Here is a 26,505-nt window from a genome sequence, read left to right on the forward strand (position 1 = left end):
GACAACTATTTATTACCTTATCCAATCGACAGGTCTTCAAGGAGAAAAGTGGCTGCAAAGAGTTCGAACAATCAGGGTATTTCTCCAGAAAAGGATGGAGCACCTGGAAAGTCATCTGCGAACACTAGTCCATATTGAATGTCACAAAAAGGATTGCATTATTTCTCTGGAAAAAAGAATCGATGTTTTTCTGTATTATGTCCATCACCTAGACATAACTCCAAACAATGGAGAGTACCAACTTGCGCAGCTGAGGTGAGTTTGTGTCCAAAGCACTAAAGGAGAGGCGGCACGCTAGGACAGTGATCTGGAGCATGCTGAGCTGGCGGGGCCACCTTCCGGAAACGATCCTAAACCCTAGAATGTTCATCAAATGTTGCTCCTATGTTATTTTTGGCTTTTATTATACTACTGCTATGAAAATTTTGTTTTATTAGCCTTGTATGCCAAATAGGTAGACTTATGGTTGAGCCTATTCATAGGCCTAGGCTCCCTCCATTTTGGGCCTGTAGAATTTGTGAATAAGGTTGGCTTCGTATTTTTTTTTTTTTTATTTTAGTTAAAACAAAATAATGCTTATAATGTAATCAACAAAGGTCTGATCAAAACATGGATGTACTACGGTTAATCTAATTTCCATTCTAGTAGACCAGCGTGCACCCTATATGTTTTTGCTTTGAAATTTGAATAAAAATCCCACTGCTTTAACAAATAAATAAATAACTAGAGAATTAATTAATAAATTAATATGCAAATATATGCAACCTTCTTTTGGCCCAATGATTAGGTTGACCACGAAGGGTCGTAGGCTTCTCACGTGCCACCCTTCAAAATGTCAAAGGAAGGCCACAAAACTAATACGAGGTAACACATTCCTCCAAATTTGGTCAGAGAAATGAGAAGAACTCGAACATCAGGAAGGTCATAGTTACTTTGAAAATAAAATAAATCTTAGTTTCTATTTTCCATATATTGCTTTAAAAAAATATTTTATAAAGGTTAAATATTTATATTTATTAAATAATTATAATAATTAAAAAAAAAAATATTTCAAAATAAATTTTATTCTAAAAATACAAAGTTAACTTTATTGATATTATTATAAATAAAACTGTTTATACTTTAATAAATCAAACCAAACATATTTAAGTAAACTTTAGTCTAATTAGACTGTTTTTCCCTAAAAATCATGGAAATTCCAGCCATATTTTGATAAAATCCTACATGAATTTTTCTAAATCTAAATTATAGCTCTCAAACTTCAATATTTCAAGTACCCCAAAAGTTTTTGATGGTGTTGAATCTATTTCCAACATCAAAACATGATTCAAATACTGCTACTACAAAATTTATTGAAATTTTTTTATCCAAATTCCAATCACTTTTAGCCACAAAGCCAATTCCCCGCCTCCGTAGATGATTCCCTTCAGTAAATCGAACTAAAATATACTTCACTGAATTGGGAATTGATTAGTCTCCAGCTTTGAATATCCATGCTTCATTCACATTGATTTGGGAGTTTTCGATCCAATTTCTGAAGATTATCAATCGTGCTGGAGATTTCTCCATTAAATATATTTAATATTGAACTGTGAATCACTTGTTTTTGACAAGTCTCAGTTTCTTGAACCTTTGTAATTTAATATTGAACTGTAAATCGCTTGCTTTCGACCAGTATTAGTTTCTTGAACCTTTGTAATCGAAGATCCTTAAAATTAATTTTAAAGTTTAGAAAGATTGGGCAATCTTAGTACACCAATATTTTATAATATTTCTTTTAATATTCAAAATTTATCTATTTTTATTTTTATATAATCTTTATATAAAATTTTGTTTTAGGGAAATAAATTTTTGCAATGGAAATTAACTATTTATTTTTTTGTTAAAGCATGGAAAATCATGGAAAATTAATGTATTAATCTCTAAAATTTCCGAAGTCATGAATTTCACAGTAAATTTAGTCAAGCATTGAAATCGTCACTGCTGTAATGACTTTTAGTAATTTCACTAGGAAACATCTACGAAGTCCCCGAACTTTAATTGAAATTTCCCTTTCTTATATGTGCAATAGGCAAAGGATTTTCAGCCGAAAGGCTGAAGCAAAGTGGCACAATGGGAAGAAATCAGATGCATGTGTTAAATGCATTAGACACGACAAAAATGAAATGGTACCACTTTAAGGCAATCGTTATTACAGAGATGGGCTTCTTCACAGATGCCTATGACTTGTTTTGCATTTCCACTGTCACGAAGCTCCTTGGAAGGATATATTACTTTGAACCGAAGAGCCAGAGGCTCGATACTTTACCTCCAAACGTCTTGGCTGCGGTGATCACGGTGGCTTTATGTGGAGCACTTGCAGGACATATTTTTTCGGTTGGCTGGCGACAAAATGGGGCGAAAGAAAGTATATGGAATAAATCTTATGGTAATGGTCATTACTTCAATAGCATCTGGTCTTTCTTACGGCAGCACAACGAAATCCGTAATGACCATGCTCTGGTTTTACATATTCTGGCTCGTCTTCGGCGTCGACAAAGATTATCCTTTATTCGCCACCATTATGGCCAAGTATGCCAACAAGAAAACCCGAGGTTCATTCATCGCAGCAGTGTTTTCCCTGCAAGGGTTCGGGATTATTGCCAGAGGTGCGGTGGCCATTATCGTTTCTATGGGATTCAATAGCAAATATGACCTCCCCGCATAACATAAAGATCTAGAACGTTTGACGGCCCGTGAAGCTGATTTTATATGGCAGATGATTCTTATGTTTGGAGCCATTCCCGCTATGTTTACATACATGAGAATGCCTGAAACAGTGTGCTACACGGTGCTAATAAAAAGAGACACAATTAAAGCTTTTTCCGACATGTCCAGCATTCTTAACGTAGAAATCAAAGTGGAGCAAATGAGGGCAGAAGAGATTGCAAGGACGGAGCCGGGGTTTGGTTTATTTTCCAGAGCGTTTACAAGGTGGCACGGCTGGCACCTACTGGGCACTACAAGTGGTGGGCTCCAGTATTGCAGCAATAATGTTGCAACTCCCGGGACTCCCTTCTTTACTTTTATCAACCCGGTAGTTCGTAACAAACTTGGAAGCGACAGTGCTGTATGCACAAGTACTAGCTCTTGCCGCAGCTGTCACCTGGTCAGTTGGCACAAGTCCACTAGGAGCTTAAGCCAACTTCTATGAGCTCTTAGAAGAAGCTTTTTAACTGATGGACGAAAGCTAACTCAAAGAAGGTTGATCTACTTGCAGAAAGAAACTGGAAAGCTGAAAGGAAACGTAAACCCTAGCAAACCCTAATTTTACCAGCTAGCCTTACTGATGCAAGAAAGAGGATGCAAGAAAAAGGATGCAAGCTACTGAACGAGATGCCATTGACTTCTAGGAAGGTAAAATACATGTGTCTAAGCTACTTCTACAGTAACATCTGGAAAAAAGCATCTTTTTGTATTTTTGAATAAGTTGCCAGAATTATCATGCATGCGATTTAACTGTTTTTTACTGTGCAGAGGTGGATTGGCGAGAGGAAATTCTTGGAGGAGGTCAAGAAGGTTCAGAGAGGGCCTAAGGGGTCCCTAACACCCTTCCAGAGAGTTTCACAGAGTTTCGCTATCAAGAAACCTCATTCGTGAGCTTCTACAGGAAGCCTGCAGGGGTTCTACAGGATGTTCTTGAATTTCTACAGGGTGTTTGTAATTTTCTACAGGATGCTCAGAAATGGGATTTTGGAGGATGGATGGAGAGAGAAAGGTGAAGGAGTGAGTATGGAAGTAGGACAGGGGTGTGAGGCGGTCCAAGACTTGGTGGATGGAGCTGAGGAGAGATGAAGATGGCTGGATTTGTTCAAGGAGGAGTGAAGCAATGTTGCACAAAAATAAGTGTTATGGGAGCAAATGGCAAATGTGAGGCAAAAATCTGCATTAGGGGATGGAGCAGATGGGATTGATGGAGTATGGGCAGATAGAGAAGTGGTATGGGTGCTCTGCAAGTTGTTTTTCCAACTGAACCAACAAAGACTTGTAAAATCAAAGACCTAGTTACGTTGACCTAAACTGATCTAGCTAACAGTAAAGAGAATGAACAGAAGTTTATTTGCACTGAAACCATGTATACTAACTATGCAACGAAGCAATCAAGAATCTAAACATGTAACCAACTTCTGCAAATAAAAATCGAACACTAATGGTTGCATGGTGAAGCGAAGATAGTGATTTTGGTGGCAGCAAGGTCACCTTGATCCCAGCTCCTGATCCCACTGAGGGAGAGGTGAAATTAGAGGTACTTGATGGCCTTTTTCTGAAGCTTGTCCCTGTTAATAACCTATCAACTCAATCTGAACATCAAAAATCTTTCTAATCATCAATAGTGACCTAGATAAACAACAATATTTTAATCTACTTAACAGAAATTATTTTGCAAAGACATAAAAAGCAAATAACAGTACATAAGGAAGCCTTGGCACTTGGGTTGGGCCCAACCCTAAGAGCTACAGGCTCCTATAAAGAACTCAGATCTGATGCCAAACAAAGCTGCTTTTCATTATTTAAAAATAATCATGTCACAAGAAAGTTATACAGCAGTAGCTACAAAAACGAGTTGAGACAATGAAATCACTATAGTGCAAAACCCAACAGCTCCAAAAGTAAACTACGAAGGCTGAGGCCTTCCTATTTATACACTATGAGGGGCCTAGCAACCCTCCTTAATTCAAGGAACTCGGTTGTTCAAACTGCCAGTAAACAGTCACTCTTCCCAACGCTGCTCGGCTGCCTTTAGGATTCGTTTTGGTGGCATGTTGAGCTCCGAGTTGAGGGTGGAGATTTCGAGGAAGGGCCATTTAATGCAAGAGACAACCTCCCTACGCATCCTCACCTCAAGCTTGGCTTTGCTCCAAAATTTGTCCAAAAAACCTGAAATAACTACGTATTAGCCTCCTTGATAAAGTGACCATCCTTATTCGTTCAAATAACATAAACATACTCAAAAGAACATGCATAATATATGAAAAATGGTGGATTGATCAAGGACAATTAGGGAAAATGAGCTCAATAAGTTACCCAATTCGGGGCTCATCATCATCCCCCTGCTAAATGGGTTTCTCATCCTCTGAGCAACTAGTCCAGCTCATCATCCTTTATAGCTTTGACTGCCTCCCTCATGTCCCAGGCCTCCGCGGTGATATCTTCTTCCCGGTCGTGGAATCCTGCTTTCATTTCCACTTCCTCCCACTGTTTGTCTTCCTCCTCTTCCTTAACTCGTTCTAACAATCCCAAAAGCAAAGGAGGACTAAATTTCAGGCCAATCCAATTGGCCTGCAGACTTTGCATCAACTGTTTGTAGATAGGTACCCTTGCCAAGGCCTCCCTCATCCTGGTGGGAGAGTGGTATTCCCTTATTTTCAAGATGTGAGGCAGTGTGTTCCACTGCCTTGTGTAGGCCTGCAGGCAGTGTTCTCCCAATAGTCTCTCCATGTCCTCAAAGTGGGCAATAGCTTGAGCCTGTTGCTCAATGTATTCTAGTAGATCTTAAGGGTTGTTGGCCAAGTGCTGGTGGGGGCTTATCACTGCTGAGGGGTCATCCGACTCTGCTCTGATCATTAGTGGCTCACTGAGTTCTCTGCCCATAATACTGCGGACCTCTGCTACTCTCTACATGTCGTACCATAGCCAATTCCCTTCTTGCCTCTTTGAGTTGCTCCTCCAGAGGACCTATATCTACCACACCCTTGGACTTAGCGATCTTCATCCAAGTGTGGGTCCTCACTCTCTCTTCTTCTAGTGCAAGGAAAAGTGGCACTGTGAATTTTTGGGGAATGATCTTTCCGGCCTCTAAGAAGTTATAGTAAGAGCCCAAGTTGGGCTGGGATCTAGGTTCCACAATGTTCTCCACCTTTTCTTCCTCTTGTAGTGATTTAGCTGCCTCTCCTTCCATTTCTTCAGTCTCCTTTATCCTAGCCAGTGTTTCTTGTAGAACAGTCTCAGCATCCTGTAGAGAGGCCTTTGTGTCCAACATTTTCATTCTTTCTCTCCAGGTGGATGTCTTCAGGCTTCCCCGTTCATAAGTGATGGATGCCTTGGAGGGAGACCTCTCCTTTTGTGTAGCTGGGGTGTCTACAATCGTGATTGGCTCTTTTGACGGTGGCTGGGGTCTACCAGTCTTTATCCTCATGCGCCTTCTTACCTTAAAATACATGGAAGGCTACCTCTTTCGCTTCCCTTTTTACTTTGGAGATGTGCTCAGGGTAGCCAGCATAGCTTCTACCTCCCTGGCTAGAATCTCAGGCGATTTTTCCTTCTGTTTCCTTGTTTCCAGACTTCCTGTAGAAAGTCATGTGTTGACGGTTTTCTGGCTTCCTGTAGAAACGGTTTTCTGACTTCCTGTAGACATTGTCTTCTGGCTTCCCATAGAAGTTGTTTTCACTGTTTTGGTTTGCTTAGTTGGGGGTGCCTTCCCTTTTAATTTTGTTGTGGTTGTCTTGGTTGTGTCCTCACTTGCTTGGACTTTTTCAGTCCTCTTTGCCTGCTTTGCAATCATTTCTCCCTTGGTGTTTGTGCCTTTGTTCCACCCACAGTTTTGGGCTCAGCAGCTTGGCCTTTCCCTCGTTTCTCTTCTTGTTCTTTCTGTGGTGGTCTGTCATGGGTTTCCTTACCCCTGGCTTTATCTTCTGCCTCAATGTTCTCCTTTCTTCACTACTAGATGAAGTGAGTTCCTCAGCCAGAATTCGAATATCATCATCCTTAGACATGTTGCGGAAAATATCCCAAGAGAGAGGGACAGTGTAGGTATGGAAGGCATCTTCCACGAGAAGCTTGATAAGCCCATGATGGGCTAGCTGATCCGGTGTCCCTTCCTTCAATTTTGTGCCACACTCAATTAATGATTGTAAGAGGAAATAGAGGATGCTTAACTTTTGTTCTGGGGGTAAATCCATCCTATGTTTGAGTTCACTTAGCAACCGGAAGTGATAACCGTAGACAATACTGAACCGCCCCTCACATGTAATGTATTTCATTATCAGAACGTTGACCTCACTTCAAAAAGGATGTAGGTTGGCTCTCCGGGCCCCATTCTTATCTTCTGAAAACTGTTCCTCTGGTAGGAAGAATTCTTTCTTGGTTTTTTGGCCCAATGCCCTCTCCTCTTTGTTCCAGGGTATCCCTAATGGTAGATTAGTAACTCGACTAATGAGTTGTGGGGTAAGCTTTAGGGTCAACCCTCTGAAATTCACAGTGGCCAGTGTCTTTGATTTAGGCTGCAGGGACATTAAGAACTCTTTTGTTACCTCATCTTCATGACCTTGAATTCTATCACAAAAGGTCATCCAATTGGCACGGGTGAATAGCATCACCACCTCGGGAGTTTCACGCAATTTTCTGGAATCCGAGGGTTCCTTTCTAATAAACCCTCTTGGCATGGTGAGAGTGCCCCATTTTAATGCTCCAAGCATAAAGGGACTGTTGTTTTATGTTTTCCTCTTTTGATCCTTAGGACAGGATTTCTCGGGTGTTTAGATTTCAACTTTACACCAATTCCCTGGTTATAATGCTTTCATTGCCCAAAAATCGATTGTCAAAATGGAATTAGGCTCCCACAGACAGAGTGCAGAGCTTAATTTTCATCCCCAGCATGCACACAACCACATAAAATTCACATTCTTCATGCATAGGTTAGCCCTCACAGTGTTTTATCGTTTCTAGAGGAGGAATTTCTTAACAAGGACTGTGGAGGAGAATTTGACGCAGAACCAACTGAAAAATTCCATGTATCACACAGGGAAACTACTATTCTTGACCCACAGGCATACTTGTCTCTCATTCTCCTACTCCAGACAATTCAATTCACCACCTTTCGAAATATCATGCATGGGAATGGTGTTTTCGAGCCTACCTCTCTAGGAAACTCCAATTTCAACGCAGAAAGTCCAGGTTTCTCTGCTCCAAGAGGCTATACCGTGTTTCCTGTAGAACGCTTTGCTGGCTTCTAGAGGATGTCACAGCGCTTCTAAACGAGCTTGGGATGCGGGAGGATTTTGAAACAGGCCGAGAAGCTCGGGCTAAAAAACTGTGGAGGAGGAGGATGCGTACTTCGATGAGAACGGTTGCAAGTGTAAATGACAGCGGTTAATGTGAGTTCTTCGGCTGAGCATTTTTGAATTACGACGCAATTTATGGCGAGGGGGGTGAGGTGGCCAGGCCGATCCATTAGCCAACATCTCAGCCATCATTCCTCTGCGTGTCTCTGACCGCCGTTACCTTCCCTCTGCCATTAACCACCACCACCCTGCCAATCCCGCCGATTCTCCCCGACTGGACACTTCCCATGTGTCAACTGCACGTTTCTTTGTCGAATTCGAACGTAACTGAGCTCGTTCAGATCCCACAAGGCCATTCGAATGACTGTGGGTGGCCAATTGACTAGTCATTGAAATTGTTCAATCCTAACCATTTCATAGATATGCAAATTTCGGAATATGGTCTATGCAATTTGACGAATAAGGTTAGACACTTACCTGTGTGGCGTGGACGTGTTTTGCAAGCTTCGGGACTTGGAACGACGGCTTTGCTCACTGCTGCTTCATGCACAAGTGCTGGAACTCCTTCTTTCATTGGTTGATGCTGTATGAATGGCTTTGGGACCCGATCCTCTGGTTGTAAATGTTGCATGCACAGGCTCTGTCTGATTTCAGATGTCGAGGAGGTGTTCACATCCAAGCGAAGTTTTCTTCATGTCCCCTGTGTCACTTTCAGTTGCTACTGACTCCAGAGTATGTGCTCCAGACGGACCAGCTGCTACAGGATTCCTGTAGGACATTCTGTAGTTGCTTCTCCTCCTAGGATGCATGTTGAAATGAGCAAGGTTGTATTCACGAATGAAGAGTCCTGATGGAGTTTTGACAGGTAGAGTGTGCGATCCTTTGTGTGCTTGATTTGTCACTTAGAATAAAAATTTCAATCTGAGGAAAACAGGACTCTTTGTATGACTGTGCAGGAATACATAACCAAATCGTTGCAATGGCGGTGGAAAGAGATGAAACCGGTGATGGATGGAAGAGAGGGGTGGCTGCAGGCCTAATCAACAGACTTCAAGCTTCAAATCCCTTTGCAAAATCGAATTTGGCCTGCCCGGAGGTTCTACAGGATGTTTCCTATAGAAATGCATAACTTCCTGTAGAAAGCCCCAAAACTTCCTGTAGAAAGCTCAGAACTTCCTAAAGGAGGTTGAATCTCGACCTGAATGTGTTCAAATCCTGGAAAAAGTGAGTGCTATGGAGGGAGTGTCTGTAAGGATGTCCTGTAGCCTGGTATGGACCCCTATCCTCGTTTTGCACGACCTTCTTTATCTGCACTGTATTCCCTGCAACTTGCAATAATTTTCTAGAGATTAGATCTATTTCTTTTTCTTTCCCTCTTTTTTCTTTTTTTCCTTTTTTCTTTTTTCGTTTTTTTTTAGAGACAGCAGGGGCGTCTCCATGATGTTTTCACCCCCACTATCTGCCCTGGGAGCCTCAGAGAGGTTTTCACCCAAGGATCTTTTTTATTCCATTTCTTTATTTTCTGAGAGACAGTTGGGGCGCCTCCATGACGTTTTCACCCTTACTGTCTGCCCTGGGCGCCTCAGAGAGGTTTTCACCAGGGATATTTTTTATTCCCCCTTTTTTTTCTCTATTTTTTTTATGATCAAGGTGTGGGCGGAAGAGAGGCAGAACCCTGCTCCACTACCAGCACTGCTTTTTCCAAAGTTTCAATGAACTCCTGCCTCGAAAAGGGTTTCCTGTAGATTTTCAATCGATGCCCATTGACAATCGTGGAGATGGTTTCTTCATCAATGGTCCTAATAAGGACTGAACCATTGTCATTGCATTTCTCCACTGTATATGGTCCCAACCATCATGTCCTCAGCTTCCCTTTGAAATCCTTGTATCTTGAGTCATACAGCAGCACCCAATCACCCGGCTGGAATTTCTTTTCATTAAGGTGCCAGTCATGCCATATCTTCCTCTGGAGTTGAACTACTTCTGAGTGGAGGAGGGCTGCATTCGTTGTTCATCTAATCCATTCAGCTGCAGTAATCTTTCACATTGAGCATGGCTGAGATCTAAGTCTAGCTGAGCTGCCATCCTCAATGTATTGTACTCGAACTCTATGGACAACAAAGCTTTCTTCCCGTAGACCAGCTCATAAGGTGTGAAACCTGTTGTAGTCTTCCAAGTGGTGTTGTAGGCCCAGGTGGCCTCAACCAGGCGATCTGCCCAATCCTTTCTGCTGCTGCTCACCACCTTAGTCAAAATCCCTTCCAATGCTCTATTAGTGACTTCCACCTGCCCATTTGCTTGAGGATGATATGGGGTGGAAGTCCTATGCTTGATCTTGTGATAAGCGAGCAAGTCTTCAATCAGGTTGGAGGTGAACTGGCTTCCTTGATCGGTGACTAACTCTCTTGGGTAGCCAAACTTGTAGAAGATATTTTCCCTTAAATACTCAGCCACCATTTCTTCTGTCGCTACTTTGATTGCCTTTGTTTCTACCCACTTTGTCAGATAGTTGGTGCACACAATGATGTAAGACCTTTGCTTGGAAGGAGGGTTGATAGGACCCACAAAATCCATGCCCCACTTCTCAAATGGCTCGAAGGTCACTTGAGGTTGGAGAGGCATTTCATCCCTTGGGGTCAGTTTCCCCATCCTTTGACATCGGTCACACTAGCTGATGTATCTTCCGACATCTTGATGAAGAGCAGGCCAATAGTAGTCTGTCTGTAGAATTTTGAAGGCAATCCTTTTTGCTACAAAGTGGCCTCCACAGGGTCCGTCATGACAGGTTAGGAGGATGTCAAAGACTTCCTCCTCCCTAACACAACACCTCAAGATCTGATCTGGGCCAAGTTTAAATAGGTTTCCCCCGATCCAAGTCAATAGGGCACTCTTCCTTACAATTTTTCTCTTCTCCTTTGAGGATAGATGCGGAGGGAACTGTGCTGAGACCAAGTAATTTGCTATATCAGCAAACCATGGAGAGAGTACTGAGATAGCAAACAGGTGTTCATATGGCATCTGGTCATCCACTGTCCCTTCTTCACTTGCAGGCAATCAAATCTAGACAAGAAGTCAGCAACAACATTTTCCTTACCTGGCTTGTCGAAAATAGTCAAATCAAATTGCTACAACAAAAGTAACCATCGAATGATACAAGCATTTACATCAAACTTATTCATTAAATATCTAATCGCAACATGATCAGTGTGTACAAATGTTTGATAACCAGTGATGTAGTGTCTGAACTTGTTTAGGGAATGGAATACAGCCAGGAACTCTTTCTCGGTTACAGTATAGTTCATTTCTGCCTTGGACAGGTTTTTGCTGACGAAGTATATGGCATATGGCAGTTTCTCCTCAACTTGTCCTAAGGCTGCCCCTATGGCTTTGTTCGATGCATCAGTGTGGATGTGGAAAGGTAGGGTGTAGGGCCTAGGTTGGACCTCTCAAGATCGAGGTGGACACCAGCGTATCTTTCAACTCATCTAGTGCCCCTTGACAGTCGTCAGTCCATTTAAACTCAACATCTTTCCCTAAGAGGCCAAACAATGGCGAGGCTAGCTTACTGAAATCTTTAATGAATATTCTATAATATCCTGCTAAGCCTAGGAAACACTGAACATCTCTCACCTTTTGAGGAGGTGGGACCTTCTGGATGATAGCAATCTTGTTAGGATCCACCTGTAATCCTTGCCGAGAAATGGTATGACCTAGCACAGTCCCTTCAATCATCAAGAATTCACATTTTTCGGGACTGAGGGACAGGTTCATTTCAATGCACTTGGTTAGAACTTTTCCCAGATTAGTCAATGCTTCTTGGAAGTTGGACCTATAAGGAGTAAAGTCATCCATATAGATTTCTATCGAATCATGGACCAACTCAGAAAATATGCTCAATACTGCTCTTTGGAAAGTGGCAGGAGCGTTGCATAGCTCAAAGGGAAGGACTCGGTAGGAAAATGTACCCCATGGACAAGTGAAGGGAGTCTTATCTTGGTACTCCGGGCTGATTTGGATCTGATTATACCTGCTGAACCCATCTCGGAAAGAGAAGAACTTCTTCCCTACCAGTCCATCCAACACTTCATCTATGTAAGGCAAAAGGAAATGGTCTTTATTGGTGGCTTTGTTAAGTTCTCGGTAATCTACACAGATTCTCCACTTCCCGTTCTTCTTGGGCACAAGCACTAGAGGTGAGACCCACTCACGATCGGAGATAGGGTAGATGAATCCTGCATCCAACAATTTTTGCAATTCTTCTTTGACAATGTCTTTAAGGGCTGGATTCATTCTCCTCTGAGGCTTCCTGACTGGTTTACAATCTTCTTTAATGTAAATGTGATGGGTACACCGAAGGGTGGACTCCTTTCATATCCTTATAACTCCAAGCGAAAGCATCCAGATCATTGTTCAGTAAGATACATAGCTCCTTCTCCTGGGAGGGAGATAGGGAGGAGTTGATCTTCAAGGTTCTTTCGAGGCCAAATTCCACATTCTTAATTCTGGGAGAGGTCGGATCAGTCACACAGAGGTCCACTAAAGTGCTAGCTTGGGTATCTTCCACCAATTCCTCTAAGGATAGTGCACTTGGAGGTGGATTTTGAATCAAAGTCTCAATCAAATCATCCTCGGTTTGAGGACCTCCCTTGGTGGTTTCTACTGTGCACAATGGTGCAAAGTATACCTCATCCTCATCTCCCTCCTCCAACCAGAGTGGTAAGTCATGTTCTAGCAGAGGTTGGGCAGAAGGCTATAGGACTAGCTGCTTGGACATAGGCCCATTCTTGATGGTCATGCTTCTAGCTCGACAACTAATGTAAGCATCCGCAGTGGCTAACCAGGGTCTTCCCAAAATGAGGGGGTATCCAGTGAGCTTTGCCTTTGTCTGAAGGACCAAGAAGTCCACAAGGTACTCCCAAGAGTCAACAGAGACCAAGACATCTTCCACAATCCCTTCGGGAGTCACAGTGGAGCGATCTGCCAACTGCAGGACTGTCGAGGTCTTCCTTAAGGAACTCTCAAGGTTGAGTTTAAGCATGGTGTCCCTGGTCATCACATTAATGGAAGCCCCTAGATCAATCAAGGAATGGGGGATTATGGTGCCATTGATGTGGACATCAACTACAGGACTCCCAGGGTCCAAATACTTTGGACAGATTACTTGCCCCAACATTAGATTGGACAGTTGTCCTATGACATTAATAGTCGGGGCATCTCTCTTTCGCCTGCCTAGGTGCCTGAAACACTTCTCCTTAATCAATTTTTTGTATATTGGTACATCTTTTATGGCCTGGAGAAGTGGTATCTTCACACACCACTGTTTAAGTTCCCCCAAAAGTTCAGTCTCCTCTGGGGTTGGTTGCGTGGTTACTATTAGTTGCTTAGGAAAGGGTGGAATGGCTTTGGGTTCACTTTCCTGTTTCTCTTCCTCGTCCTCTAGGGGAGGAGGCTGGCGATCTAGAAGGGTCTTCCCAGATCGCAGGTTGATCTCCTAGATCTCCATAGCATAGGTAGGGCATGTTGTCTCCCCAGTGTATACCTGCTGGGCTTGTCGGTTGTTGGGGTTCGAGTTCTGTTGGGCAGGCACCTGGGGTTGTCTTGGGGGAGCAGGAGGTAATGGTTGTGGCTGAGCCGGTGGTGGAAGCAGAATCGCAGGAGGAGAGTTGTATTGGGTCCTCTACCCTGGTTGAGGTGCATACCACTGAGGTTGTGGCTGGAAATGTGAGTGGAACGAATGAGCAGTGGGTTGAGTATGGTATTGAGGTGGATAAGACCACGGAGGAGGTGTGGATAGGGTTTTCCATTATTTCTCAATAATAAATAGGCCTTTGAGCCTCATTGTAACATATTTCTTAGGCATGTAGTCGCTTATTGGCTTGTTGGGGCCTGACCCAGGTTTAGAGGTGATTTAGCCAAACAAATCTCGGTATTACTAGCCCTTTCAGTAACAGTCCGCGGAGCGCAGACTGAGGTCTCACCTAAAGTGCTACTACAAGACTTAAAACATCAAAAAAATGATTCAGACACTACTACTAAAAGATTTGTTGAAATTTTTTTACCCGAATTCCAACCACTTTTAGCAAGGCCAATTCCCCACCTCCGTAGATGATTCCCTTAAGTAAATCGAACTAAAATATACTTTACTGAATTGGGAATTGATTAGTCTCCAGGTTTGAAAATCCATGCTTCATTCACATCGATTTGGGAGTTTTCGATCCAATTTCTGAAGATTATCCATCGTGCTGGAGATTTCTCCATTAAATATATTTAATATTGAACTGTAAATCATTTGTTTTTGACAAGTGTTAGTTTCTTAAACCTTTCTAATTTAATATTGAACTGTAAATCGCTTGCTTTTGACCAGTGTTAGTTTCTTGAACCTTTGTAATCGAAGATCCTTAAAATTAATTTTAAAGTTTAGAAAGATTGGGCAATCTTAGTACACCAATATTTTATAATATTTCTTTTAATATTCAAATTTATCTATTTTTATATAATCTTTATATAAAATTTTGTTTTAGGGAAATAAATTTTTGCAATGGAAATTAACTATTTGTTTTTTTTTAAAGCATGGAAAATCATGGAAAATTAATGTATTAATCTCTAAAATTTCCGAAGTCATGAATTTCACAGTAAATTTAGTCCAGCATTGAAATCGTCACTGTCGTAATGACTTTTAGTAATTTTACTAGGAAACATCTAGGAAGTCACCGAACTTTAATTGAAATTTCCCTTTCTTATATGTGCAGTTGGCAAAGGATTTTCAGCCGAAAGGCTGAAGCAAAGTAGGCACCATGGGAAGAAATCAGATGCATGTGTTAAATGCATTAGACACGACAAAAATGAAATGGTACCACTTTAAGGCAATCGTTATTACAGAGATGGGCTTCTTCACAGATGCCTATGACTTGTTTTGCATTTCCACTGTCATGAAGCTCCTTGGAAGGATCTATTACTTTGATCCAAAGAGCCAGAGGCTCGGTACTTTACCTCCAAATGTCTTGGCTGCGGTGATCATGGTGGCTTTATGTGGAACACTTGCAGGACATCTTTTTTTTGGTTGGCTGGGCGACAAAATGGGGCGAAAGAAAGTATATGGAATAAATCTTATGGTAATGGTCATTACTTCAATAGCATCTGGTCTTTCTTACGGCAACACAATGAAATCCGTAATGACCATGCTCTGGTTTTTCATATTCTGGCTCAGCTTCGGCGTCGACAGAGATTATCCTTTATTCGCCACCATTATGGCCAAGTATGCCAACAAGAAAACCCAAGGTTCATTCATCGCAGCAGTGTTTTCCCTGCAAGGGTTCGAGATTATTACCAGAGGTGTTGTGGCCATTATCATTTCTATGGGATTCAATAGCAAATATGACCTCCCCGCGTAACAGAAAGATCTAGAACGTTCGACATCCCGTGAAGATGATTTTGTATGGCAGATGATTCTTATGTTTGGAGCCATTCCCGCTGTGTTTAAATACAACTGGCGAATGAGAATGCCTGAAACAGCTTGCTACACAGTGCTAATAAAAAGAGACACAATTAAAGCTTTTTTCGACATGTCCAACATTCTTGACGTAGAAATCAAAGTGGAGCAAATGAGGGCAGAAGAGATTGCAAGGACGGAGCCGGGGTTTGGTTTATTTTTGAGAGCGTTTGCAAGGCGGCACGGCTAGCACCTACTCGGCGCTACAAGCACATGGTTTCTCATGGACATCATATTCTATAGCCAAAATCTTTTCCAGAATGATATTTTCATAGGTTTAAAATGGCTTCCATCTGCGGAAAAAATGAATGCCATTGAAGAAGTCTATCGAATAGAAAGAGCACAGTCGATTATTGCTCTAGCATCGATAGTCCCAAGCTACTGGTTCATAGTTGCCTTCGTTGATCGCATCGATAGAAAACCAATTCAGCTGATGGGATTGTTGGCGTGAGGGGGCCCGACCCAAGTTCAAAGTTAATTAGCCAAACAATTCCCTACACTACTCGCCCTTTTGGCATCATCCCGCAGTGCGTAGACTGAAGTCTCCCCTGAAGCAGTATGGGGGAATGCCGGAACCAATTTTTCGCACCCTGGATATGTCTAAGTGGACGATTTAGTCCAACGGTGCTTACCTTCGCACAGGTCGCTTAGCACACTATCCTGACCCGCGAGACCTTCGCAATCTGTTAGGATTGTCTTTCGTGCGGCCCTAACCAAGGGCTGAGATGGTTTCGTGCTGCTAGGACAGTGATCTGTGCTATTTCCCCAAGTTACACTATGTATCTTACTTATCTTCTTACAATTGTTAGTTAACTTTGCATAAAAAGATACCTTATCTCACCTTTACTTAATCAACACAGTTATATATGTTCGTGCACCATATAGACAACAGAAATGCAATTTATACCCAATATATTCGATACAGAAAACAGGAAATAAATACACATAAATGTTGTAAAATTCTCTTTATTAATGCTTCAACGATTACATACTCGATTCACCCTATGCACTCAGTTACAGGGGTCCGCGCACTCAGCTGCGAACTACTAGGCTTATGCACACTCAGCTATAGAGCCTTCTTCTACTTTATAACCCGAAGACTCAACTCTACACTTAGATCTTTCCCTATCTTCTATTCCATGATCACTTCTTATTCTTAAATTCCTATTATCTTTCAAATATTTAGAGCATCGCTCTATTTATACAATCCCAGATCTCTAAAGCCAACATTACATTACAAAATTGAGGGTGAACAACCCTATGACTCATTTACAACTTCACGTTCCACGCCCACAAAATGCAGAGTCTTTACATCAGATTTACACTTTTTAGCCAAAATCTGGGCTTTAAGCCCCAAAACTTCCCTTAGGGGATCCCGCGCCCAACATGCCCCCAACACAAACATCGTGACTTTCCCTCGAGTCACTCTATCGGTGCAGAGATCTTCGTGCGAAGACCTCCCAACTCTGTCTAGACTGCTGCAAGATTGGCAGCGCACTGAGCAGCTGCCTGTTGCACTTCTTAGATGCGTTGTTCAGAGACTACTGTAGCTAAACTGCTTCCTTGAACCTGTTTATAGTCTCACTCCTCCTCTCAACTGCCTAGAGCGCTAAGACTATGCTTGTGTCGGCTAGTCCGATAATCGAGCTACCCGTGTATGGCTTCAACCGATTTCCATTCACTTTTCCTGGGAAAGGTTCTCCATTTAACTTTACCAACTGCACCGCACCTCCGTCTGTGACCTCCTTAATAACATATGGTTCCAGCCAGTGCATTCTTAGCTCTCCAGGAAATTTCTCAAACTTACTATCATACAGTAACACCAAATCATTCACTATGAAGGTGCACAACTTAATATGTCGATCGTGTCAGGGATTTTTTGCGCTTCTTTTGTACCTGTTGGTGAAAGCCAGCCAAAAATCGTTCTTCCTCGTGTTCCTCCAACTACGCGAGCCTCTCCTCAAGGGCTCTGCGGTCTGCCATACCTATGAGCACTGCTATGCAGAGACTAGGCACGATTTATTCCGTTGGCATTACAACTTCCACCCCATAGAAAAGCCTAAAAGGTGTCTGTCTCGTCAGCGTCTTGCATGTCATCCAATAAGCCCATAATACTGTGGGTAAGCAGGTCCCAATCACATCGTTGCACATTGCATACTTTTGTCAGCACAGTCTCCAGTGCTTTGTTAAATGCTTCTACTGTCTCGTTAGCTTGTGGGTGATACGGTGTGCTTTTCTGATGATGCACCTGAAATTCTTCCATCAGCGCGCTGATCGTCTCATTCAGGAAATGCGTACCATGATCGCTCATTAAGGTCTTCAGAAATCTGAATCGCGTCAAGACGTGTTCAAACAGAAACTTTGCAACCATCGAGGTCGTGCAATCTTTTACCAGTTGCGCTTCTGCTAAGTGATTCAAGTACTCTGTTGCAATGATAATATATCTCGCGCCTGTCTTTCCTTGAGGTTTAATGGGTCCTACAAAGTCAATTGCCCACTTTTCAAAGGGCTGCAACGTGATTTGAGGATTCAAAGGCATCTCGTCCCTCCACAATGGTTTACCTGTTCTTTGACATACATCACAGGCCTTGCAATGTGCTTTTGAATCTTGATGAAGGGTCGGCCAACACAACCCTGCGCGGTCACTCTCCCTGCATAATTTCCTCCCGCAGCACCCCCATGAGTGTCCATGAGGATATTGCTTCATTCAAATTTAGGTACATACCTTCACAGTATCTCATCATTCCCAATCTTATATAGGTGCCCGCAATGAGAGAGAAATCTGTTGCGTGCACCACTATTTCCTTCTTCTGCTATACAGAGTATCCTTTTTGTGTAGTTCCAGTAATAAGAAAATGAATTATATCTTCAAAATGTCCATCCGCTATGCACACAGAAAAGAGTTGCGTGTCAGGTAATCCTTCCTCCAGACTAGTAGTTTCCTCTCCTATCTCAATGCTCGACAGGTGATCTGGTCCCAAGTTCAATCGCCTACGTTTCACAACAACTTCAAAGTCATATTCCTGGAACAACAAAATCCATCTGCATATGCGCCCCCCCAACACAGGGTTATTGGCCAAGTACTTCAGTGCGAAATGATCTGTATACATCTTAAAGTGAACTCCTTACAAGTATTATCGATACTTCTGAATCGCAAACACCATAGCTAGTCCCTCGCATTCAGTGGTGGAATAATTCTTTTCTGCTTTAGACAATCTACAACTCGTGAACGCGATAGGGATATCTAAGCCCTCTCCACCATCTTATGTTAGTATCGCTCCCAGCACTATACATAATGCATCAACATGGACATGTAACTCTTTGTTCCAGTTTGGGAAGACAAGAATCGGTGCAGTGACCATCTTTTCCTTCAATATATCCAGGATTTTCTTGCAGTGATTGTTCCAGCAGAATGTAACAGCCTTCTTCAATATTTTCTACATCGGCGTGGTGATTTGGGCATAACTTTTGATAAACTTTCTAAAGGACCCTATATGTCCCAGCGTAGTGCGCAGCTATTTCACACTTCGCGTTTCTTCCAAATTCAGAATCACCATAATATTCACGGGATCTACCATCAGTCCCTATCTTCAAACCACATGTCTCAATAGGTTCCCAAAAGGAACAAGAAACACACACTTCTTGAGGTTAAGCGTGAATTGGTATCTATGGTAGGTATCCAGCATCAAGCGTAAGCTCGCTACATGGTGCTTAACCATCCCAAGCATAGTCCAATCATCAAAATAAACATCCAAGAACTTATGAATATATTCCTTGAATGCTACAAAAACCACGCACGAAAAGATGGCCAGCGCATTCTTCAACCCAAATGACATAATCATGTATTGAAAGCAACCCCACTCAGTCGCGAAGGTTGTGTTGCTCCTATCCTCTGGTGCAATTTTGATCTGGTGGTACCCTGAGAACCCATAAGTGAAAGAATATGCTTCCTGCCCACCGACATTGTCCAACACCTCATCTGTGAATAGAGTTGAGAATGGATCATGCACACAAGCGTCATTCAATTTCTAAGATCCAGGCATATTCTTATCTTGTCCTACTGCTTCTTTTCTTGCACTGCCATTGGACTTACCCAATCGAATTCTTCCACCAGCTCAATGATTCATGCTACGAGAATTTTGTCTAGTTCTACGCAGACCTTCTTCTTGTATTTCATATTTAAGTGGTAATGCCTCTGCTTAACTGGCTTCGTGTAGGGCTTTAATGTGATTCTCATCATTCCTAACTCTCCGATGATTCCACTTAACTCCGTAAACTTGGTTAGGAATAAGTCCTGGTACTCGCAGAGTAACTCAGCGACCTTATCCACCATTGCATCGTCCCAGTAGTTGCTGAGCTTTGCAAACTTAGGTTTGGCCTCCATACCAATGTTCACCTACTTCATTTTTACCAGTGCGGTTATTTCAAGGTTCTCAATCTGTGGTCCTTGAACCTCACGATGGCCCTCTATTTCAGGAATGTTAATATTCCTCAGATCCTCATCCTCCTCTTCAATAGTTATATTATAACATTCTCGCGTCCAACTCAGCTGAGTATCCCATTCAGGCTAACTCAGGTCTAAAGGCTCCTACTGTATCTTAAAGATGGTTGATCTTATCACTTGTAATGCTTCATCAATACTGTCCCCCCATCCATCCTCAAAACTGAAGGTCATCATGAACCCTTCATGCAGGATATCCCATTCCCATGTTCCATGGTGGAGCTCCGTCTCTATATACCAATTCATGGGTACAACATCTAGGGTATGATAGAACAAGTGCACCCACTAAGGTTGTGGCTTTTCTCCATAGACCTTCGTCAACTTGGCCAAGTGTGCGCGTGGATCATCCTGTCCATCATACTTGTCTATTAGCCACATCTTAGGCTTCCCAAAATGTGTGCAGATCATTCTCTTGCATCTGCACCAGTCCTCAAAGCTCCCTTTGTGTGTACCCCACCACCTTGGGGGCATAGCCCATAGTACCCAATCCAAGGCCTGGAAGCGTTGCTTTTCCGACGCTTCCCTTTCAAATCTATCCAAGAAGGTATCTACCTCACTTAACGCATCATAAGTAGGCAGTCCCTTACTTCTGTCGATGCACAGAACAACGACCTTGTAATCATATTACAATTCAGTGTAGTCACCTCATGTAACCGATTCTACCATTTCTTCGTTTCCTCATCCGAATCTGAAGCACAGGAGCTCTCGCACTCCCATGCAAGCTATCCATCCGTAGTGGGATTCACCCAGGCCTAGTTTCACGTTGTTATCTTATAGATGTAGTCCAAATCATTATTGCTTTCATAGTCATGCACCGGCTTCGTATAGCGCAATCCTTCAGCAAGGTCCAAAGGTATAACTATGCATAGTGACTTCTTTTCAAAAATCATTTTGCGCTTCTTCAGATTAATCACCCCATTCATGTCAGTGGCCCAATCAATTCCTAAGTGCGGGATAGGGATTGTTGTCATCAACAATCTCTATCACTTCAAAGTTTGATAACATGCTCGCTCCCTCAATATCCACAGTGAGTCCCTGCAATCGCCCCATGGGTATTATCTTCTGCTGGTTACCCATTCGCAGCTGAATAGGAGACCATTGTAGCATATGTCTCCCCCTTCACTCCCATGTCTGGTTAGCAGAAAATTCCCTTCTAATCATAAATTCAAAATTACGTGGTCCATATCATATTCTCCAATTTGTGCTATTAGCCTCATTTCTCTTCCCGTCCTCGTTTTATGCTTTCCAATCTGTCTGACCATAAGCGGTTCTCTTGGCGCAGTCCCAACGCATCTGTTAATGAGTTCCTGTGATCCTTTTATAGCCTTAATGTCATGCAGTAACTTCATGCATGTTTCCAAGAACATCGTGATCATAAATGGGTCCATCTTCAGCTTCAGTTTATGCTTTCTTCCTGAAGTGGAGGCATCAGCGAAGCTCTTCTTAGCTTCCATGAAGGTTTCCCGAGTGCACTCAAAATCAAACTCTGCTTCCTTCATCGGAGCTTTTCGAACCCAAGTGCTATCTTCGGGCTATTTTCCTTTGTCATCTCCCATCGTGATTCCACTTCGGAGAACAATGTTCACATTTGGGTCTTCCTCACACGGCTCATACCTCATCACTTGCAGGTCCTGAGTCGAGGGAGGTGGTAGTGCTCCCTTTTCGCATATCCTAGCTATTAGTGTAGGACAATCTTCCATATCATGATCAAACAAAGTACAATATAGACATGATGGATGTATTGGGTTCATACAATCATGGGCATAATGTCCCAACCCTCCGCAATTGTAGTATATCAGCTGTCTGCAACCTCTTGCAGGTCCCCCTCCACCTCGGCCTCATCTACGCCCATGAAATCCTGTTCATGCTACTCCTGCATTCTGGTCTAGAGGCCGCAATTTGGCCTGAACTCTGTAGGTAGGAGTTCTATCCATCATCAACTCATAGCTCCTACAAGTGTGCTCATTGTGTCCCACCGACCTAGAAAAGTTACAGAACAATTGCTGCGAATTTTGTGTATACTTTTGTAGCACATGGCAGTTGTCTGCAGCGTTTTTTCCACCTATTTGGCAAATCGTGCACCACAAGGCAGGTGCCACGCTAGGTCCTGCTTGTGCTTCTGGCCTTAATGGCATCGGTCTTCCTCCCACAAGGTAATTCACGAACACCGGGTAGTGGTCCTTATCATGACCCCGACCCTTACATTTTATGCATCACATCTCTTCATGCACTACTGGTCGAGTTGTATTGTCGTGTTCAGACCCTGCATCTCAAGGCATAAGTTTTTCAACTGCGTGTGGATCTACTAAAATCCCAAGTTAGGATCCTGCATCGGGGTCTCATGCACCCTCATCATGATATCTAAAGCCTCTACCTTAGTCGTTAACTTCTGTTGCGATAGCATGCTCCTTAAATGTGGTGTTACTGATGCTACAAACCATTCACGATGTTTCCCATCTGTCAAATTCATATTAGTTTCGCAAATCATACACTTAAACCTCAGATCCAACTCCCAAGGAGTCTCTCCCTGTAGCATCTTGATTTATTTGAATCCAATAATTGACTGTGCTCCATACTTCGGCTTGCTAAATTCTCTGCTTAGCGCTGCCTGGATATCCGCGATTCCCGTATTTGGATTATCATTGGAGCGCTTAATATACCAAGTTAGTGTGTGGTCCTACAAGGTGCTAACCAGTGTCTCATTCTTTATATTATCATCTGTAACTCCCTGCGCTTCCCATACGTCTCTTACCATGAACCAAAACTGGTTCGAATCCTCATTTCCCAATCCCTTGAACACAGACAACTTTATCATTCTTGCCATATGGACTCACGGTGGTGGTGAAGGTGGTATAGGTGAAGATGGAGGTGAAGGCGGTGAAGCTGGTGGCGGTGTCGTTGGGGGCGGAATTCACAGAATTATTTGCCTAATCAGATGGATCGCACTTCATGGAGAGACCTTTGCGAGTTCTTCCTCATCTCCTTGCAGAGGTGAAATCAAGGGGCTAGTTTCTAGTCCCTTATTTCCTTCATTCTTGTAAGTTTTTCTTCTTCGCGTAGCCTCGAACATCAAGATAATTGCCTAACCCTCTTTTCGCGCAATAAAATTTTAATCCAAGTATTCATAGATTTTATGTACTTATCTCACGGTCCCTTGAGAAAGTGTCACTCTGCCTTGTTGTAGCTCACTGAAGTGTCAACTACGAACTTAGTAATGAATCCTCCTATAATTCGATCGAGCCAGTGATCAATAGCGCATGTGATTTTATCCTCTGATTCTTCCAACATTCGCACTAACTCTGGGGTCCACACAATAGGATTGTCAAGTTTCCACCTTCCTTGGCTATCTGCTAGCTTCATGATCCACTCATACAACTCAGTAGAAAAATACGCGAAGAAGATTTTGTGGATCTATATGTACAGGTAGCAATCTAACCACTCTTCTTTTGTCAGTTACAGGTTCATTTTCTCATGCACTACGAACTCGTAAATCCTCCTATCCAACCAACCGTCAATTTCTTCCTTAGTTGGATTCCAATGATACAACATCAAACATCTCTATGCAGATTCTGGTCCTGGCAAGAAGACCATTTGTTGGCTTGAGGGGGCCTGACCCAAGTTCAGAGTTAATTAGCCAAACAAATCCCTACACTGCTAGCCCTTTCGGCATCAACCCACGGAGCGTGGACTGAAGTCTCACCCGAAGCAGTATGGGGGGATGCTGGAACTAAGTTTTCGTACCCTGGAGATGTCTAAGGGGTTGATTTAGTCCAATTGTGCTTACCTTCACACAGGTCGCTTCGCGCATTGTCCTGACCTGCGAGACCTTCACGATCTATTATGATCGCCTTTCATGTAGCCCTAACCAGGGGCTGAGATACTTTCATTCTGCTAGGGCAGTGATCTTTGCTATTTCTTGAAGTTACACTACATATCTTACTTATCTTCTTACAATTGTTAGTTAACTTTGCATAAATATATACCTTATCTCACCTTTACTTAATCAGCACATTTATATATGTTCGAGCACCATATAGACAACAGAAATACAATTTATACCCAATATATTCGATACAGAAAACAGGAAATAAATACATAGAATTTTTGTAAAACTTATCTTTATTAATGCTTCATTGGTTATAGACTTGACTCACTCTGCGCACTCATCTGCAAGGGTCTGTGCACTTAGTTGTGAACTACTAGGCCTCTATGCACTCAGTTACAGAGCCTTCTCCTACTCTACGACCCAAAGACTCAACTCTACACTTAGATCTTTCCCTATCTTCTATTCCATGATCACTTCTTATTCTTAGATTCCTATTATCTCTCAACTACTTAGAGCCTTGCTCTATTTATACAATCCCATGGTCTGCGGACCATGGGTAGATCTCTAAAGCCGACATTACATTACAAAATTGAGGGAAAACAACCCTAGGACTCATTTATAACTTCACGCTCTGCACCAATAAAATGCGGAGTCTTTACATCAGATTTACACTTTTTAGCCAAAATCTGGGGTTTAAGCCGCAAAACTTCCCTTGGGGGATCTCACTCCCAACAAGGATTCTTCTTCACGACAATCTTCATGTTCATGCTTGGTATTTCAAACCACCATTTGCAAACACAACGCTCGGCCTTCATCGTAATTTATTGCTTCACCTTGTTAGAAAAAAAAAAATTACGCTAAGAGGAAGAGGAGTGAGACTTTCGAGAAGCTAATTTTGTGCAGCTCTATGACTCTTCGCAAAGCTGATTTTGCGTAGCTCTATGACTCTTCATGAAGTTGATTTCGTGCATCTTGATTTACGCACAGCTATACAGAGACCAAAAAAAAATAGAACAAAGGTAGAACAGGGTAAGTTTGAAGAAACACAATAAAAACATAGGATTGACTTATAATTCATGAAAAAAACATTCATATGAGGCTATGGCTCATTCACTAGGTGAAACAAGGTTTACAAAAATTTTCACTTCATGCGGAATAACGCACAGTAAAACATAGTAACTGTTGTTTTCATGTGCCCACCAAAATTTGGTCCACCATTTTCTCCTCAGATACCCTTGCTCTCTTTCTCTCTTTCTTTCTTACATTACAAAAATTACTTTTACCTTCTTCTTTATCTCAACATACAATTTTTACATTAATGCATGACAGAGCAAATAATTAATATGTTGTTGTTGTTTAGTGTGATCAGAATCATGCAGGTGTTTGTGGAGTGTGGTCTATAGCCGTGGAATGAATTCTTGCCCATATCTAATTACCAAAATACATTAAATGCCTTAAATTATTTGTTGTGTTGAGGAATGGTTCGAACGGTACTCTTTTCTAGCTTCAATCCTTCCATCTTCAAACAGAGACCCAACCTGCAAAAATACTTCTGAAAAGTATGACTACTGTCATGGTGTTTAACGCAGTGGTTGGGATTAATATTTCCAACACTCCCCCTTAATCACAATTTCCACCATTGAAAATTCCCAAATAGTTTCTAAGATAAACAAAACTTTCACGTGCCAATGGCTTTGTGAAGATATCAGCAAATTGATCCTGTGACTTGCAATGCTGCAACACAATTTCATCATTGTTAATCATCTCTCTAATAAAATGATAGTTAGCATCAATATGCTTGGTCCTCTTGTGAAATACAGAATTATTTGATAATGCAATTGTTGAGGTGTTGTCACATAAAATGGTTGTCGTTCCCTCTTGGTCATGACGAAGATCCCTCAACATCCCTCTCATCCAAATCACCTGTCATGCTATTGTTGTTGCTGTAACATAATCAACTTCTGTTGTTGACAGTGACACTATTGGCTGCTTCTTGGAAGCCCATGAAATGGCTCTGGAACCCAAATGAAAAACATATCCTGACGTGCTCTTTCTATCATTGACACTTCCTGCCCAATCACTATCAGTGTAACCAACCCACCTGAAATCACTTCTTGTTGTGTACAAAACACCATAATGTTTTTTTCCATTGACATACCTTAGAATCCTTTTCGCTGCTTGCCAATGTGTCTCCTTGGGTGTCTCCATGAACCTCGACACCAAACTTACTTCATACATTATATCTAGCCTAGCGGCGATCAAATACATCAAGCTACTTATCATGCTTTTGTATAATGTCGGATTGACATTGCTGCTACAATCTTCTTTGCTCATATTCAACCCCAAGACAGTTAGAGTTGGTGCGGGCTTGTTGTTTTGCATTTTAAACCTCTCCAAAATGTCTGCCACATACTTCACTTGAGAGATAAAAATGCCATTTTCTGTTTGCTTCACTTCTATGCCCAAAAATGTCTTCACAATCCCAAGTCAGACATTTCAAATTCACTCTTCATTACTTGTTTGAAATCAGCGATCAGGAAATCATCACTACGTGTAAAAATCAAATCATCTACATATAAGATGACAATGAGAATCTTACCTTCGCTCTCTTCGATGTAGAGAGTGGGTTCACCATCACATTTATCGAAAC

At 42.2% G+C, this 26,505-nt stretch overlaps 2 pseudogenes; both read left to right on the forward strand.

The window, feature by feature from the left end:
• The first annotated feature begins 2,112 nt into the window (after positions 1-2,112).
• Positions 2,113-8,131, forward strand: LOC149147739 (putative inorganic phosphate transporter 1-4; annotated as a pseudogene).
• A 6,702-nt stretch (positions 8,132-14,833) lies between these two features.
• Positions 14,834-26,505, forward strand: part of LOC149147740 (inorganic phosphate transporter 1-4-like) — a 38,804-nt pseudogene continuing 27,132 nt past the window's right edge.

The sequence above is a fragment of the Pinus tabuliformis genome, chromosome 9 (assembly GCF_031772625.1).
Source record: "Pinus tabuliformis cultivar Carrire ecotype Pingquan chromosome 9, CPIR1, whole genome shotgun sequence".
NCBI lineage: Eukaryota > Viridiplantae > Streptophyta > Pinopsida > Pinales > Pinaceae > Pinus > Pinus tabuliformis.